A 16,584-nucleotide genomic window follows, 5' to 3' on the forward strand; every position below is an offset into this window, starting at 1 on the left:
AATTCTTAAAACTACATGAACAACCATTTCCCATAGTTTCTTGAAGTGTATTGTCTGGTGCTCTACAAAGCATAGGATTTATTTTCAGCTGGATAATTGCCTTAAATTAATAAAAAACACATACTTCAGAATTAATACATCAAGTAGGAAAATTGTTTTTGGCAACCTGCTATTCATCCATAGCAGTAAACACACTGATTACAGAATCATCTTACTTTGGAACAGATGACAAATAGTCAACTGACAAAACTAAAAAGAAAACCAATATATAAGGCAGAGATAAAAGGACAAATAGTCAGTTGAAAAGGCTAGACGTGGAACAAAGAGCATATTAAAAAAATCCTCATCTTCAAAATATCCTTGGTGAGGCATTCAAACATGACATAAAATCAGGACATTAAAGCTTCTGATCTCAGCTGATTTAGTTCTGTATTGCTGGTTTCAAAGAATACCTAGTGTTGCTTTGATGATGCTGGTAGTTCACTATAATGATGCTGCTGAGTCACTTGGGTTGAGCCAAAGCCAAAAATTATATAAGCTTAACACCAAATCTGAACATCATTTATGCAGTTTCATCTAAATGATCATTTTTAAAAAGTGCTAGAACCAATTTTCCTACTTGATGTATTAAAATGGAAGAGGAAGTTCTTATTTAAAACTGGTAGGTATATTTTAAGCCTAGATCCATGATCATGGAGCCCTGGCAAGAGCTTAGCACATCACCCACAGAGTCACTAAATTTATCCTAACTTTAGAAGAGACATATTTCCATGTAATGCTGGAATGAAGCAGGGAGCCAAGAGTGACATGAGTGCGTCTGTGGTAGGGACCTACTTACTGGACTGGATCTGGAGTCCACTGGATATGGGACCTGAACCTGTTCGGCCTTCACAAGAGAAGGCTGAGGGGGGACCTTGTGACCGTCTATAAACTCACTAGGGGGGACCAGAAGGGTTCGGGGGAGACCTTGTTTCCCCTAGCGCCCCTCAGGATAACAAGGAATAACGGCCACAAGTTGTTGGAGAGTAGGTTTAGATTAGACATCCATAGGAACTACTTCACACTTAGGGCAGCTAGGATCTGGAACCAACTTCCAAGGAAAGTGGTGCTGGCTCCTACCCTGGGGGGTCTTTAAGAAGCAGCTTAATGCCTACCTGGCTGGGGTCACTTGAGCCCAGTTTCTCTCCTGCCCAGGCAGGGGGTCGGACTTGAAGATCTACAATGTCCCTTCCAACTCTACATCTATGATTCTATGATATATGGTGCTATACTTAGCTATCAATACTTTTAACAAAGTGTCTTCTTTCCCTTGGAAGTATCATAAAAATGTACAGGATTGGTAAAAGAAGGAAGAGTAATTTGTCTATAGTCTGAAGGCTAGAGTTTGTCACATGGGCACATTGCATAGAAAGGCAAGACCTGTACCAGTGTTGCTATGAGAACCCCAGCGACTCTTCTGCTTTCTGCCTTTCTCCATGACAGTAGCATTTACACTAGCCTATGGTATCAATAGTAAATTACTCCCAGCTCCACATGCTAGATGTGCTGGCCTCTATGTCCTTTGGAGGTAGACCTGAAGCTTCATACATTCCTTGGCTCCTTTCAGTCACCACTCACAACCTTTCTCCAGGACACGAGTCAGGTTTGTTTACATGGAGAAACTTGTGGAAATTAATCTGAATTAACTTTTAAAGTGACTGAGTTAAGTTGTATTAACCCCTACAATAAACAGCATTCCCTATTCATTATAGAAGTGAAATAAGCTAAATCTTCACAAGGTTTTAATGAAATGAATGAATGAAGCCACTTTAAATTCACCTCTTTCATTCATTAGGAATAACTTTTATGGGCATGTGCTTGTAGATGGCTCCTAAGTGGGCACTAGCTTCTGCGCATCCAAAAACAAGGTCAGAAGGTGCATGGGCATGCAAAGGGAGAAATCATGATACTGTCCTATCAAAACAACATAGGGTCTGATCACAATGGCTCACCCTGTGCCTGGTGGGACCACACAACACTTATTTTTGAAACTGTAATTGGAATCATCCATCCCTTCTTTATCTTAAGACCCTGTTAAACCCAATGACTACAGTAGCTCCCCTGGATGATACAGTTTTGGACTGCCCTTGTCTATACACCCATGCATATATAGTTTTTTCCACAGCATCTTAGTGAGGGATGAGGACACCTTATTTGCCAACCCATGGAATAGTTATGGGCCCTTTATTTAGAAATGAACTTTAGTTGACTCAGTAAAACTCAAGATCTGGGCTGCTGTGTGGCTTAAAGCTTCTATTCCCCTGGTAGTCCTAGGAGCATGCTGAGAATTACTTTAAAAATGAATATGTATTGAATATGAATATGCATAATACTGGGTTTCATTTAATTAGAAAAGCATGGTTTTAAACATTAAATGTCCCTTGGACAAACTGTGCTTTAAATTAAAGGGAAACATGTTTTATGAAAAAGTTTCAAGAAACCCCAAACTTTTCGCAAAGAGTTCTAGAAGTTTCTTGTAACTACAGTTCCTTTTGCGTTCTTCCATCTCTAATTAAAGCACTTTATTCATCATGATCCTTAACTATACCTTTAGGGTTAAGCACATTTACAAAAAGCCTGAGGCTGACTGAATTCATCTTTGCAGGTTAGTCTAAACTGTGTAGATTGAACTGATAAGCAAGTGTACAGACATTCCCTTTTGATTCCAGAAATGCCACTTGCCTGCAATGGCCCAGGCCAGGAACCAGGGGTGCTAGAGCACACCTCCCTGCTTGGCTCAAGCAAAGAGTTTGGTCCAAGGCTAGCCCACCCTCCACCCTATGAGGGAAGAAGTTTTGCAGGGGAAGTGCAAAGCATCCTGGGATGTTGGGGGACTGTGAGTTAACTTGAATCTGGAGGGGATCTGGGGCAGAAGTTCAATAAACCAATTTAACCTAAATCAGTTAAGTCTGATATTACATCCATCCTGGTTTATCTTAAACTGGTTTCAGCCATTGTGAAAGTGATTTATATGTATTGAACTTCTGCTGTGTTACAGCAGTGCATGCCTTTATGCATGTAATTTCTCTATAATGCAAATTCTAGTTAAACCACTAGAGCAGTTTCTGCTCACCAAAAGTTACCTAGTACAGCAGGACTGTGATTTTCCCCTGTACTTACAACAGGAAATAACTGTAGTTTATCAGATACTCTGGTGTCTTGTGATACGGACAAATGTCCACTGGAGATTAAGTTGAGATCACCAAATTCATTCTCACTTGTGACCTAATCAGAATTTTAACCCCAGCCTCTAGAGATGAAACCCTAGTGCAGCACCTGCAGGCAGTTCTGTCTATGCATAGCATTCCATTTATTTGTTTGTCATGATTATCTTCAGGGATGGGCAAATTTGTGCTTTTTGAAAGTTCAACTCAAAGCTGAACATTTCTATGTGCTCATTTTTTGTTTAGCAAAGGCAGTGGAAAACAAGCAGAAAAATGGGTAGGAGAATATTTTGTAAAGAAACTTGTACGGCTAATCCACTGAATTGCACAGGCTTCTCTCTATCCAGAGCCCACCATATGTTCATTTTTTTGGTGGATTGGTTTTAATTGGCCATGAAAAATAACAGTTAGAATATGATTGGATTTGTCACCTGCAGGGGAGTAATAATACACTTTTGGACTACTCAATCACTGCATCCCACACTATAGTCGTAAGCAGGTGCATAGTAGGGCTATGCGAAATTTCACCGGCTGTTTCATTTTGACACTGTTTTGACTTGTTTCAAGCTCAAAATGGCAAAATTGAAATGAAACAAAGGGCTTTGAAACAGCCTCAAAACAAAACAAGGGCAGTCAAAACGTTTCAAAAGTTTCAAAACGTTTCGAGTTTCGAAGCTCAAGTTGGGCTTGCCTATGGGGAAACAGAAAGTAAGGAGAGAGAGGGGGAAGAGGGGGGAAGGACTGCTCTCATATTGGCTATGTAGTTGGCCAGTGACTGTGATACTTCCCTGAGGTCCCTTCCAATCCCAGTGCTCTGTGGGAGGGATGGAAAACAGCATAAAAGGCAGCATTGTTTGAACTGGCCTGCTTTCTGCCTTGGGGTCTGACAGTTACTGAGCTGTGTCTTCCAGCAGCTCATGAGCGTTAGACAACAAAGGCTACTACTACCATTTATTTGAATGATTTCCTACTTGCTAGCCTAGCAAGTGGGATTCGACAATACCTTTTGCTTTCTTCTAGATCCTTTTGTTTTATTATTATATTCATTGATTTATTCTTTTCAATTTTATAATTATATTGACTATTACACTATAGCATTTATATAGGAAGGAAGATACATTTACATTTTATTTCTATACATTTATACCTTGTGGCATATTACACACCTTATAGAATGTATATAGGAAGGGAGATACATCTATAATTTATTTTTATACATTTATACCTCTCAGTATATTGCATACATTTCAGAATCTATATAGGAATGCAGATATATTTATATAGTTTTATAAAAACAAGACACTATGAAACACATCATGAAGCATGGTGGAAAGGCAGCTGGCAAGCCTTCAGAGAGGGGCAGAAGAAGCGTAAGTTCCCCCTCCCCCCAAAAACAGACGCAGCCTCTTTCCTACAACTAGCAGGGATGAGGCTTCCAGAAGCAGCAAGGAGAGGGGAGCAGTGCCAGTGTCACTGTCTGTGCCTGAGACTGCAACACCTCCAAGAGCACCAGCCATAACCCCTGCCCACCACCACCATGACAACAGTCAGCGGCACCAGCATGACAGTCTCCTCCATTCCCTTTTCACTTCCCATGCTGAGGCTTCCAGTGCCAGAGGAAAAGCTAGAGCTGGATCTGGATCTGAGTGCCCTAGGAAGGGAAATTTTGGGGAAGGATGGGGAGTCAGCTGAGTTTGTGCTCCACACCTCTCAAGTTTTCCCTAGAGCCAGGTCTTCTTCCCCAGAAGGCACTTCAGAGGAGGCTGAGGTAGAGGGTGCAGAGGCAAGTGGCTCAGCTGAGTGCACTCCTGTTGCTGTGCCTCTGCCTGCTGAGGAGAGGGAAATTGCAGTGTCCACACATGCACCCGCACCCCAGAAGTGAGTGGGTAGTGTGGTCTGGGATCATTCTGAGCTGGCAGATGATCCCACATATGCTATCTGCCTTCATTGCCGAGCCAAAACCAGCCAGGGCAAGGGAACAAAACACATGAGCATCACAGGGATGCTGATGCTGGAACAGTGGGGGAAAGGAGGACAGAAAGGGGAACGTGTTGCAAAGGCGAGTGAGATCACCCGGAGCATTCGGGAGATGATTGCTGTTGATGGCCAGCCTTAGTTGAATGGCCAGGGTTCAGCTGACTTATGGCACTCGTGGCCCCATCCTACCAAGTGCCCAAATGCACCACCTTCAGCAAGACGGTGGTGCCCTCCCAGTATGAAGCATACAGGGAGTACTTGAGGGAGAAGCTGCACAAGGAAGGTCTGCAGGTGGCCTTACACTTCACCTCGGACATCTGGAGCAGCCGGGGTGGAGATCACACCTACCTCTCCCTCACAGGGCACTGGTGCGATCAGTCAGGCCATCGGTGAGCTCTCCTTCAAGCTGAGGTGATGGATGAGTCCCACACGGCACCAGAGATCATGGGGGCCATGAACTGCTTGGTGTAGGGGTGGCTCATTGGGCAGGATGAGCTCACCCATGGGTTCATGGTTACTGACAATGGGGCCAATATGGTTAAGGTGGTCTGTGATGCCAATTTTGTTGGTATCCGCTGTGTGGCACACAAGTTGCACCTCATTGTCAGAGATGTCTTGAAGGGGGACAGGGCTGCCAGTGACAGCACCAGTTTCATCAGCCAGCTCATTTCCAAATTCAGGAAGGTGACTGGCAGGGTCTGTGGCAGCTGCTGGAGAAGAAGCTCCTGCAGGAGAGGAACGAAAGGCTCTGTGACAGTTTGACTGTCTGAGACGCTGCTGGTGCTACTGTGCAGCTTACTATGTTATTACCTGTTGTCATTTAAAGCGGTGGACCAGGATGAGGCTGTAGGGGAAGAGGAGAATTCATTGGGGCACACTACGGCACACTACCACGTCATGTAGAGGCCCCAGCATCAGTGAGGGTGCACCTTTAACACACACACACAATGTCATCCATGTCATGAGTTTTGCTTGTCAGCAACCTGAGGTGCAGTTTCCCAGAAACCCCTGCACCTATCTCCTTGAAACATGGCAGGCTTTGTGGACTCATCAGGGGCTACCATTCTTGCAGTTTTCACCCTGCTGTGCCTTAATATAGACACGTGATATGAGTTTTGCTTTCAAGACTTTGAGGTGTAGTTTCCCAGAAACCCCTGCACCTATCTCCTTGAAACACAGCAGACTTTATGGCCTCAGAAGGGGATACTATCCCTGCAAGTTTCATGTGAATCAGGCAAGAAATTACAGTTTCATGCTTCCCCAGTATAGCCTATGGACAAAATGTTGAAACAGCGTTGAAACAGTGAAACAGTTTTGACACGACGAAATGAAACAGTGGTTTTGAAATTAAATAAAACTTGAAACAAAACATTGTCCTGTTGAAATGGAAGTCAAAATAAAACTGCTGTTTTGCACAGCCCTAGTGCATAGCTCTCCCCAGGAGCTGATCAGAGGCAAGATGGGGTTAATATAGATTTGACTCTGTGACTCCATCATACTTCCATTCAGCACAGGGGGATCCCATCAGTTATTTTCAGAGTAGGAAAAATAAATTACTGCTTCTTGGTGCAAGCGGAAAGCAAGGCAAGCTGGCTGCCTCTGAGGCTCAACACTTTTCAGAGCTATTTTTGAGTCAGAGCAAGTAATGCACAGTTCCCTACTCAAGGCCAGCTCTAGCCCTAAGAGTTTAGATTGTAAGTAAAGTCTGGTTTATAGATGTTGAACTAATTTTGTGAATCCAAAGAATAATTTAAAAAGTTTGAAAAACCTTAAACTCCAGTACATTTGCTCAACTATAATCATCTTTAATGAAGATTTCTTCAAGGACAATAACATAGCTAATTTTACAGAGTAGGATTGCCATACTTTAACTAAACCATACACAAATAACAGACATGAAGAAGGGTAACCTAGATTCTGTGTAATCAGTGAGTTACTGATATGTGGCAGTTTCTACTTCAGGAACCAAAACAAGCCCCTCCCAACTTATAGCTATTTTGTACGTGTAAAGCTTGTATCCACAAAAGAACTAGCTGCTGTTGCTACTACCCATTAGAACTCCAGTATGGAGATGCTGTGATATATCCCTTGAAATCAGTATGACAATGCAGTAACTAGAATGGAAAAAAACAAACAAACAGAAATGGTTAGCATTTTAGCATTCCTTTTCCAGGAATATTAGAACACAGTTTGAATGAAGTTTGAACTAGCCCAGATAGAAGATTTGAGCCTAAACAGCAATCTAACTCACTAAGTTACAAAAGGCTTGGGCTCTTGCAGCAGTCACACACATAGTTCATTCATGTTGTCTTTTGGGGTTGTATTCAACCCTAATTATAGAATCATAGAATTATAGAGAAGTAAGGCTGGAAGGGACCTCCCTAGATCATCTAGTCCAACCCCCTGTCTGAAGGCAGGATCATCCCTTTCCAACCCATCTTAGACAAATTCAAGGGAATGAACAAATCTAAAGCAGAAAAATGAAAAAGAAGGGAGATAAAAATGCCCAATCTGTAGGAACAGATTTGAGATGTAGTTTAGCTATGCTAGTGTGAAGTTAAGTAGAAGACAGGGTAGGTTTGCCTTAGAGACTAACCAAAGTATGTGTCTATGTATATACACATATATACTTATATGTATGACACACTTTTTATAGATATACATACACTTATCTGTGTGTGTGTGTGTGTGTGTATTTATGTATGTATATACACAAACACATACAAACTTACATGCACTTATGTGTGTGTGTCTGTTTGTATGTATACAACATGCACATATAAGTTTGTGGGTGTGTGTACACAACACACACACACACACACACACACACCCCCCAGGCGGGGGGCCAGACTCGTCACTGCCACTTAACCTTACAGGTTTTCAGGTTTCACACCCTAGTGCCCCAACCAGCCTCTCCAGTACCCAACATCAACATCAAGAGCCCAGGGCTGATCCCTGCACCTCCTACCAGCCCAGGTCTGCTTCACTCTGGCTCAAATTGTTGCTGTCCCAGGCACATGTGTAGACACTGTGCCTGGGAGCAGTTTACTCCAGCTCAGACAGCTCCAAAGTGTATTGCTTCACTTTAATTTCATGTGTAGATGCACCCACTGTAACCAAACACTGACTGCCAGCTTGGGTGCATCTACACATCTCGCTAAGTCGCAGTACAACACACTATGGCAATGTAGCAATCATATGAATTTACATGCGACTGGCAGCTACTTTGCCATAGTGGCATGCTCCCCTATTTTAGTGCACTGCTCCAGCAAAGTAGTGGCTAAAACTAACTGTTCACCATAGACATGGCACAATACTTCCAAAAGGAAATACTAAAGCATGATGCAGTAACAACATCACCATAGGGCACCATGTTGATGTGCCCCTTGAGAACCAACATGCCAGGAGTGTGTTAACAGCTTTCTTTTAAGATAACAATACCTTATTTAAAAGATGATTATGCACAAGTTGCAGGGAGCATTAAACATTATGGTACTCTGTGGTACCCATCAAATTCCATATTCAGCAATCTCTCCCTCAATTAGTAGAGAAAGCTTGTGTGTGTGTGTGTGTGTGTGTGTGTGTGTATCACAAACTTTCATGAGTTGTAGCCCACTTCATTAAATGCTATGAAAAGAGCAGATTTTTTCATTATGATATGTTGATTACATTCTCTCTCTCTTCCTTAAAGCAGCCAAGATGGTACATGCAATGTGCTGTCCACATATGCCCACATATTTGTTAACAAATGAATCAGTTAACAGCTAAGAGTAAAGGATAAAAAGCATGGGTCTGAAAAGTAGAAGGATGAGGAAAGGGAGCATCTCTACAACCCTCCTGTCTTAAAACAGGCTTGCCTGCAGATATGGGGCCTTTGTACACACTATATTTTTTGCCCTTTCTTGTGCTGCAACTGTGTGACTGTTTGCACAAGTGGGTTTTCCAGAAACTTTCTGGTGTATTAAACTAAACAAAGCTTAACTAAAAGAGTCTTTCTGATGCATTAAACTAAAACTCCTCAGACATAGCTTAGTTTGGCTTGCCGGGAATTAAAGCATCGCATCCATGGATATGTTGTGTGCAAACACAAAGACACTCAAAGATGTATAATGAGACTGTTTGTCCACCAGATGGTGCTGTGACTTTTTGTAGTTCACTCTTTGAAATGGCTTTCACTTTCAAATTGTTTCTGGTGTTTTTTTTTCTTGTGCAGTTTGCCGGCTCTCTGTTTCCATAGCTGCATGATAGAGCACAGGCAAGGGGTGGGTAGGGAGCCCCAGGCAGTGGGTGGGAGGTGGGGGGCAGTTCTGGACTGTTCTGCTCTCCTGTATTGCCAGCCAGAGGCAGGGCTTAATTTGTTTGAAAGCCTTATTCATGCAAACACAGATGCAACACTCCAGAGGTTAATTCATGTAAAACCTAGTGTGCGCAAAAACTGATGCAACGCTTCAAAATAAACAAGTTTACATTTTATAAACCTATTTAATTTAATGAGGACTAAAACCCATGATGTGTATAGGCACCCGTGGTGCCTTTGTTACTAATTGAGGGAGAGATTACTGAAGGGGCATATCTACACAGCAATGTTGTTACTGTGCCATGCTTTAGTACTTCCTTTTGGAAGTACTTCCACAAACAACTCTGAAATTTATTGCCTCACCTTAATTTCATGTGTAGATGCACCCACTGTAACCCAACACTGACTGGCACCTTGGGCATGTCTACATGTCACTCTACATTGTTGTACAATGTGCTACAGCAAAATAGCAGCCCAAACTAACCGTGCACGCACAGTACAGAAAGTTACTGCACTGTGCTTTAGTACTTTCTTTTGGAAGTAAAATTGAAACTTCCTTTTGGAAGCATTAAAGCATGGCACAGTAACTTTCCATGCTGTGCCATGTGCACCACACATAGTTTTAGCTGCTACTTTGCCATAGCAGCTCGCTAAAATGAGGGAGCATGCTGCTATGGTGAAGTAGCTGCTGGTCACATGTAGATTCATGTGATCACTACTTTGCTGTAGCACATTGTACAGCAACATAGGGTAATGTGTAGACATGCCCAAGCTGGTAGTCAGTGTTGGGTTACAGTGGGTGCATCTACACATGAAAATAAGGTGAAGCAATAAACTTCAGAGCTGTTTGAGTTGCAGTAAACTGTTCCCAGGAGCAGCGTCTACACATGCACCTGGGACAGCCACAATTTGAGCCAGGGTGGAGTGAGCCTGGACTGGCAAGAGATGCAGGGGGTCAGCCTTGGGCTCTGGGTGGTGGTGTCGGGCAGCGGAGAGGCTGTTTGGGGTATGAGGGTGCAAAACCTTCAGAGCTGTATGGATAGGTGGCAGTAAGGCGTCTGGTCTCCACTTAGCCACCAGCTACATGTGCATTTTAGCACAGTTAATTACTCCACTGTAAGATAGTATTATCCCCAATAGTACTAACTTATGGCAGAGTTATTTCACTGCACCCTAATACTGCTGCATGTGTAGACAGTGACACTTTATTGTGGAGCTAATTAGCCTACTCTAATGTAAAGCACACATGTAAATGCACCCACTGTGGCTTTGGCTACATGCCTATGAAGTGGAGAATAAAGGAAAGGTAAGAATTCCCTTATGCTCCTCCAAGGGCGGCCTGGAGTTATCAGCTGGTGTACTTTCTTCTTATGCAGAGAAGATGGGCAGACAGTCGGTGGGGAAAGAGAGGAGTAAGAGGAGACTTCGCACCAACTCTCAGCACACTGATGAGCAGAACTCATCTGGTACCAGGAACAGGAATCTTGGAATTTTCTGGGGTAGGGAATGAACAGTGACTCAGAGGGAATCTGTGAGGTACAGTGCCTAGTTATAAGGTAGAGGAGCCTGTGGACAACCTAGTCCTATGTGAGTTTGCTACACTGTCAGCTTTAGAACTCTTCATACAGCTTCAGAGGTGACAAGTTGAAAAGTTAAGGGGGTTATTGCTACAGGAATCTAGATCTGAACAAATAATTCCCAGCTGATAATTCACTTCAAGGGAGTAGACTTATAGTCAACTTCAAAATATCAGAGTGCAGATCATGACTTCCTCAGTGGATGAACAACTGTGTGTCTGAATGCACTTAGCAGGAGCAAAAGCAACAATAAGCTCATTCACCATCATTTATGCCTTCATCAAGCTGTATTCCGTGCAGATATTCCACATAAATCTTTGAAGAATGTTTTCTAAGTACCAAATTTAATAGTCTCTATTATCAACAGGTTCACACTTGCCTTGGGAAGGACATGGGACAGCAAACAGTGTGAAAACAAAGTTGCTATTGGTAGATTTAACAGTACAACTTAAACATTCAACTTTGACAAATCAGATTTCTGTTAGACCTAATGAACATGCTGGGTGCATTGACACAAGATGCTAAATGCTAAATGCACAGTAGACTAATTCTACTGACCATTAGCGCATGATGGCAAAAGCCATGCTAGTGATCAATAGAATTAGTCTACTGCACATTAGCATCACTAACAAGGTGTGCACCACAGCACTACTGTGCAGTAGTGCCAGTTACTGAAGATTGAGTTAATACCTGTTATTACAGGTACTAATCTTAATGCACTGTAACTATACTGCACTAATGCATGTGTAGATACACACACCGTATCGGATCTGAACTGAGAACATCAGTTAAGTTTATCCACATGTACTGTAGTGAGTGTTACAACTGGCCATTCCTGCTGGGTGGAGTCTGGGGGCATGGCTTGAAGAGTGAATTATAGCCTGGCTTCTTCCATGTAAATTTTGTTTACTTCATACCCTTGTGATGCCTGGATCACATTGTCTCTGCAGTTCCCCAAGTGCAAGTTCCCCAAGTGCCTTTACCTTGTCTAGGGTGGATGGCTCCTGAAATCCTGCCTGTTGCACACTCATACAAGGGCTAATAAAGACAGATCATCTCTTTACTATTAGTTCATTAGATGGTATTAGATGGAGCCTTGTGACATGGTAATTTTGGGTGGCTCCTGGAGCTCTTGATATCTGGATTGTCTTAACACTCTACATTATACCTTAGTTCAAACACCTCACCCATCCCCCTGCCTCGCTGGCCCACATTGGGCCCACTGCCCTCCCCCCACCCTTCCCAAGACCCCACTCACTGCCCCCTGCCCTGCTTACTTGTGGATGCCCATTCTGTTTGTCCTGGGAGAGCAGTCAGGGAAGGGTTTAACCAGCTTGCCTGGCTGCCACCGCTACTGCTGTTCTCTAGCTGGGCTCAGCCCAAAGAAGAGCAGGAACAGCAGCTGGGAAGGCAGGCCAGCCCTTCCTTTCCTTCTTCCCTGGGACAGACAGTGTAGAAAGCCACAAGACAGCAGAGCAGGGAAAGCCCAAGGTTCAAGGGGCCTTTCAGTCCTCCAGGCCTCTTCTGTCCTGAAGTGCAACTGCTCCAAATGAGCTACCACTGACACCCATCAACATCTGTGCAGCTCACAGTGTTGGATGTAACAAGGCCCTCAGTAAATTAGCCCCAGGTACCAATATTGTAAATATTAGTTACACTCAGTACATTTAAATGCTTAAATCAGGTTCAATCTTTATATCTTCCACTGTTTTTAATCTTTTGCTGTGCCAACCTTTTCCTCAGACCTGAAGTGAAATATGTTGCATTCAAAAACTTGTCTAAGTCTATCCCTGCTATGCAGTTGGTTCAATAAAAGACATCACCCACCACATTACTTGCCTCTTGCATGATACTACAGCAGATCCATTCATTTATTATTATGTAAAAGCAAGTATTTTTCTACAGTTTTATTTTGGTATTTTAAAGCTTTATTCCTAAACAGATTCAGGCACTGCTGAGAGTGGGATATATCAAAGCATGGTAAAAAACTGTAGCTCAGAAGTTAAATTATTCCCACTGGGCTTACACACCACTGGAAAACAGCTGGCTTACTTAAAACCAGGATCCACAGGCAGATTGTTATGATAAAGACAAACCTCTGTCCATAAAAATTGTTAAGGTCATGAATTCACACAAATCAACAAAAGCCAGGAAACTGAAAGCTGAAGTAGAGGCTGTATTCTTTCCTCCCCCTCTCCCTCCCCCCCCCCCCCCCCCGGTATTTTCCATTATTTTAAAGAAACAAAAAAAAGAAACACAAAAATAAAAGATTTTGCTTGGAACTTGATTCAAACAAAACGTGAAAACTTATTAAGATACAAATATTTTTGTTAATTTCTTAATGAAAATGCATTTTTGAGTACATTTTTCATCTGTTAGTGGTGTTTTCATGTTAACTGAAACAAGGAGCACCAAAACAGAAATCTCACAAGAAAATCTGTTAGTTCCCAAGGGCATTTTAGAGAAACTGTAGATCAAAGGGACTGGAGTAACTACTGAAGAGTGCTTACATTTCATGGTGTTTTGCCAAACAGAATTATGACACTCCTTAATAGAGAGATTGATTTAGAGAGGAATTTTAAAAGTGTTTATAGCTAGACTAAGCAATTATTAAAACTGTCTACAGATACTGAAGCAGGTAAATACCAAGGGATAGATTCTTCCTTGTCCCTGAGTAGGACAGTGGACATAAAGGATCTTTCTATCTTTCTCTGCTATCCTCATAGAAGACTTGTGGGCAATTACAGTTCTAGTGCTCAGAAACCATGAGCCAAATCTATTGAAATTAGCAGGAGCTGAACTTGATTCCTGATGGAATACATACCAACCTTTAAATTACAAAAAAATTCCAGTCAACCAAAGCACCTCCTCCATTCCCCACAAAACAGCAGTGTCAATTTATGGGGCAGCTACTAGGAATTAGGAATCAAAACAGCGGGTGAATTAAGTTGATCAAAAAAGCCACATGATTATTACAGCATGTTAATATGCTGTATTAAAATGGCCTTTTTAATACAGGTTATGTGGGGAGCTATTTATTTAATTGGGAAACAGGCTTTGGTGGGTCAAGGAGTCACTTGATTAGAAGACAGTTACATGAATAGAAACTATTGTAACCAATAAGTCTCATTTTTCCTTCAAAATGCCAGGAAATTTGAATCCTGGATTGGTTCATCTAAACAAGGTCAGCCCCCCCGATGTGGACAGGATCACAGAATGCAGAACTCAACATATTGCAAGAGACCAAAGTATTGGCTACAGGAAGCAGGCATAACTTACAAGGTCATAAGAGGGGTCAAGAGAGAAAGAGACAAGGGCAGCTGGCCAGCCTTTTTATTGAAACCTCCCTCTATGTCCTCTGAGCAGCATAACTATCTCTTTCTGGAGTGAGCATTATGTATGTTCAGTCATGGGCTTTCCTGGTGTGATTGATGCGTAGGGTGTTATATAGATGATATGGTAAGCAGTCATTTTCCATAAACTACTGAGTAACCATCCGAAGACTAAATTTTGTCACAGCAAACCTAGCTAGATTTCACAGGGGATTTTGAGGCTAAAATCTCTTTATTTGATCATTGTAATGTCTGTAAGATGCCCTCATCTATGTGTATAGCTCAGTTGATTTAGCAAGCAGATTTTAAATAACAGAAATTGAGGTTACATGTGAATGGTAGGACGTTTATCAGTTCTCTGCAGGAGCAGGGACTTTATTTATTTATTTAAGTTATTCAAGGGATTAAAGGAAAACTGCAACCAGGCTTCTTGTGAACAAATCACAGGTGTATACCACATGCCTGTAGTAAAAAAATATGGTCATGGGGAGCTGGCAAATAGCTCAGGGTCCAAAATGCTTTCTCTGAGAAAACCTGGTTCATCTGGTTTATATTTATCTGTGTCTCTGCTAGTAGTAGCATTAGAATTATCCAAACTCATTATAATCAGGAAGTGTCTGGATAAAATCTCCTTTCCTGTGTTTGGGCCCAGTACAATGGGGCCCCAATCCCAATTATGTTAGGTGCTACCATAATGATACTGCACAACTTATAGTAACAGGAAGAATGGCTGAAACAGGAGACAGTATTTGTGCTAAGGATGAATCTGATGGTAAACATTTATTACTTAGTGAGTACCTCTAAAATACCTTTGTGCCATCAGCCACTCCACACAGCTGCACCATGAAGTCACTCCTCAAAGAAACCCCTTCAGAAGGTGGAACTATCTTAACAATAGTTTCACATTTTTTCCTTCCAAGTCCAAGCATTGAAAGGCATATTAATATCTCAAATCCACACCTCTCCCAAAAAATAAAAATAGAAACTGAATTAAACTTCTAATACTATTTTAAGTACACATACAGAGAGTCTTGTGTTAATTAATGTAACATGCAACAACAATACCTATTTTCTAGTTTAATAGAAAGGATAATTTAATAATAATTTAATTAATTTAAAGGGGAGTAATCAGATACAGCAATGATGTATAATTACAACCTACTGGGAGTCAACAGAGTTCCTGGAATGTGATGATGTCATTAAGTAGATCTCATTGAAGCATTATGTTTTTTCTGGAAAAAAAGAAACCACTCTGTTTCTCTCCTTAGAACCATTTTCTGCTATTACCACATAAAAAGATGTCAAAGAGTAAGTCCTACTAAAAGATAATTATGGCTGTGATGCATAAGGGACTACTCAATGAGGAACCCTTCTTAGTAGCAGGTGGGATAGCTATGCAGAGAGAGAGAGAAGAGGTAGAGGAAGTTAAAGAAAACATCCATTTTTTTTTTGCTTTGCATTGGAGGTTGCCAAGAAGATGTTGTATAGGCTTCTGTATCGGTCTAGGATGGCTTAAGAATCCTGCATGTGTATTAAAGGTTAGACTAAATAAGCCTTGAGACCCCTTTCAATCTAGCATTTATGCCATATAACATTCACTGTTAAGGGTAATGGAGATTTTATTGTGTGGGATGAAGTATTTAAGGACTGAATATTATAAGGAGGGCAGTGAGATAAAAGGAAGGCATCCATGTGAAAATGAGTGCAGATGATGTTTACTTTCAAAGAATCTTACTGGTAGATATCAATGAGAGTAATATAAATTCAAAGGAAAAACTAGTACTAAGAGGTGAATAGTCAATATAAAGATAGCAAGCTTATGAGAAAGATCATCCTGTCCATATACTCACCACAAGTTTGGAACCATGAAATTGAAGAGGTCCTTTTACAATGTAGCTCAGATTTTACATAAGGATAATGTCCTTACAATACAGAGGACATTCTGGGAGCTTTACCTACATCTGGATGGGTTTCCAGCAAAGACAAAACTGTTCCCTCTTTAGTTTGGACTACTGCACTTTTGTGTATTAGTTAACTATATATAAAGTATATTGATTCATATGAGTAACTCAGAACACAACAAAGATCCAATGTATGTATAAAAAGTAGGTCAGATTTTCTCTTGCACCAAGGTAGGTTTGATGCAGAAATGAGTGGGAAAGTCAGGGAGCTCTTAAACCACCACAGCTCCAAGAGCA

General features: G+C 41.7%; 1 protein-coding gene across 1 annotated transcript in view; it reads left to right on the forward strand.

The window, feature by feature from the left end:
• The window catches only part of DKK2 (dickkopf WNT signaling pathway inhibitor 2), an 89,503-nt gene that overhangs the window by 51,866 nt on the left and 21,053 nt on the right, over positions 1–16,584 (forward strand). The window lies entirely within an intron of this gene.

The sequence above is a fragment of the Alligator mississippiensis genome, chromosome 2 (genome assembly GCF_030867095.1).
Source record: "Alligator mississippiensis isolate rAllMis1 chromosome 2, rAllMis1, whole genome shotgun sequence".
Classification (NCBI taxonomy): Eukaryota; Metazoa; Chordata; order Crocodylia; family Alligatoridae; genus Alligator; species Alligator mississippiensis.